At 40.7% G+C, this 3,240-nt stretch overlaps 1 non-coding gene across 1 annotated transcript; it reads right to left on the bottom strand.

The window, feature by feature from the left end:
• Positions 1-1,187: 1,187 nt before the first annotated feature.
• Positions 1,188-1,294, bottom strand: LOC135152449 (small nucleolar RNA R71). The gene has a single exon (XR_010291627.1). It is a non-coding gene; the product is annotated as a small nucleolar RNA R71 (small nucleolar RNA).
• Positions 1,295-3,240: the final 1,946 nt, after the last annotated feature.

Here is a 3,240-nt window from a genome sequence, read left to right on the forward strand (position 1 = left end):
GCGTAGCTAACTTCTAAGTTGTTTGTTAATTCTTTCTGAAGCGAGAGTGGATGATTGAATTTAGAACTATGCCATGTAAACATAGGATTATGTGAATGAAACATAATTTGTGGTAGACTTGAACTATTTTTATCACCCTGTGTAATCACGATAGACGACTTGCTATTAAACCTCTCTGCTTACACTACCGCTATAGAGATATAGGGTCTGAGCTTTGTTGGTGTCCATGAGACTTCTGTCTTAATTGTGGATTTTGATTGGTATGATATGTGTGCAACGAGAGTTGGTATGTATTACTTTCGTGTTGTCTGATTAGGATCAACAGTCACATGTTAATCAGTAATTTCAATTCTAGATGAATTCGATAATGAAGTTAGAATCCCATGTGTTTTCCTATTCTGATTTTGATTAGTAAATTTAGTTATTAGTATAAAAGAACACATCATTGTTAATTGTCTTAGCAGTGAAAATTACTCATACATTGTTGCATAGGTGCGTATTCTTAATTCACCAGTCTCTGTGGGAACGAACAAATATATTACTTGTGATCACGTGCGCTTGCGTGTAGAATTTTGCGAACAAGTTTTTGGCGCCGCTGCCGGGGATCGGTGTTAATTAATTAGTTTATGTACTTGTCATCAGTGTGCATTAAAATTCACTGACTAGGATTCTATTCTTTTCTCACTTTTCTTCTTTTCTTTATTTCAGGTACTTGGGTCGCGTTTATGCTAACACGTTCTAAAGCTCGTAAGGAAGCAATTGATTCATCTTCTTCTTCTGATTCTGAAACAATGACAGAATCTGAAGCACAACCAGACAGTAAGGCATTGAAGGATTTCTCTATGCCAAAGATCGATGATATCCAGTCAAGCATTGTCAGGCCTGCAATCGCAGCCAATGCCTTTGAAATCAAACCAGGAACTATTCAAATGGTCCAGAACTCGGTACAGTTTGGGGGTTCTCCTACTGAAGACCCTAATATGCATATACGTAATTTTATAGAGATCTGTGACACTTTCAAATTTAATGGAGTTTCTGATGATGCTGTGAAGCTAAGGCTTTTTCCATTTTCACTGAGAGATAAGGCTAAGGGATGGTTGCATTCTTTACCATCTGGTTCTATTACTACATGGGAAGATCTAGCTCAGAAATTTCTCACTAAATTCTTCCCCATGGCAAAGACTGCTGCACTACGAAATGCTCTATCTCAATTCTCTCAACAATCAGGAGAAACATTCTGTGAAGCCTGGGAGCGATATAAGGAGATGCTAAGGAAGTGTCCCCATCATGGCATGCCGGATTGGATGCAAATAAACTGTTTCTATAATGGTCTTGGACCTCAATCCAGACCTATGCTTGATGCTGTTTCTGGAGGTGCGCTATGGGCTAAAAGTTATGAAGAAGCTTATGATCTTATTGAAATGATGGCTGCTAATGAATATCAGAACCCTACTCAAAGACTTACTCAAGGGAAGGTAGCCGGAGTTCTTGATCTTGACACGTCTACAGCTATTGTTGCTCAACTTAAGGCTCTCACGATGAAAGTCGATTCTCTGGCTAACCAAGGAATTCAACAGCCAATCTCAATTTGCGAATTATGTGCTGGTACTCACTCTACTGATCAGTGTGCCATTTCTAGTGAATCAGCACAATTTGTGAGCAACTTTCAGAGAGGTCAACAGCCTGCTCCAGCTACTTACCATCCTAACAACCGAAATCATCCGAATTTCAGCTGGAGTAATAATCAGGGTTATAATCAGCCTCAACAAGGATTTCAACAGGGACCTAAACAGTATAGTCAGGCTGGAACTTCACAACAGTATGCACCTAAACAGCCATATCACCCTCCGGGATTTCAGAATCATGGGCAATCAGCTAACGAAAGGTCTGACATGGAAGAACTAAGACTCATGTACAAGAGTCAGGCAGTAACTTTAAAAGCCTTGGAGACACAAGTCGGTCAGTTAGCTAATGCTTTATTAAGCAGACCACAGGGGAATCTCCCTAGTGATACAGAGGTACCAGGTAAGAGGGACCCTAAAGAGCAAGTCCAATCCATTACGCTGAGATCTGGAAAAACTACAACAGGGCCAACCTCAACATTAGTACAAGATCAGGATGATGAACCGCAAGAAATTCCAGCAGAACTTCCTTCGAATACAATTGGCATAAAACCTAATGTTGAAATGGATAGGGCTACCCCTGCAACTGCTCCGGTGTCAAAGCCATTATATCCACCACCTCCGTTTCCTAGGAGGTTGAAGAAACAGCAGCTGGATAAGCAATTTGGTAAATTCCTTGAGGTTTTCAAAAAGCTTCACATCAACATTCCGTTTGCAGAAGCACTCGAGCAAATGCCTAGCTATGCCAGATTCATGAAGGGTATTCTTTCAAAAAAGCTAAAGCTCGAAGAATTAGAGATAGTGGCACTAACAGAGGAATGTAGTGCTGTACTTCAACAGAAATTACCACCTAAGCTGAAAGATCCTGGAAGCTTCACTATCCCTTGCACTATTGGGGAGTTCTCTTTTGATAAGTGTCTGTGCGACTTGGGAGCTAGCATCAATCTGATGCCTCTATCTATCTTCACACAACTTGGCCTGCCAGAGCTCAAGCCGACAAACATGTCTTTACAGCTGGCTGATCGTTCGATCACATATCCGAGGGGTATAATTGAAGATGTGCTGGTCAAGGTTGATAAATTAATATTTCCAGCCGACTTCGTGATTCTTGATTTTGAAGAAGACAAAAGAATTCCTATCATCTTGGGTAGACCCTTTTTAGCCACCGGGCAAACTTTGATCGATGTCCAAAAAGGGGAACTTACAATGAGAATACAAGATCAGACGGTCACGTTCAACGTATTCAATGCAATGAAATTACCAACTGATGAGGAATCTTGTTTCAGTATGGATGTACTTGATACTACGGCAGAAGCTAATAGCCAGCGGGTTTTACAGAATGATGTATTGGAAGCAATCCTTACCAATGATGAGGAATTGGACAGTGAAGAAGAATTGGAAGAACTCCATCATCTTAACTCATCACCTTGGCGAAGGAATTTTGAACCACCTGTCGAATCTCTTGGCTTGGAGGAACAAAAGGAAGATCATAAACCACTACAACCATCAGTGATCGAAGCACCTAAACTTGAACTTAAACCGCTACCGGATCACTTGAGGTATGCTTTTCTTGGTGAAGGTTCTACTCTTCCTGTTATTATTGCAGCTAACTTGTCAG

Source organism: Daucus carota, chromosome 4, assembly GCF_001625215.2.
Source record: "Daucus carota subsp. sativus chromosome 4, DH1 v3.0, whole genome shotgun sequence".
Taxonomy (NCBI): Eukaryota; Viridiplantae; Streptophyta; class Magnoliopsida; order Apiales; family Apiaceae; genus Daucus; species Daucus carota.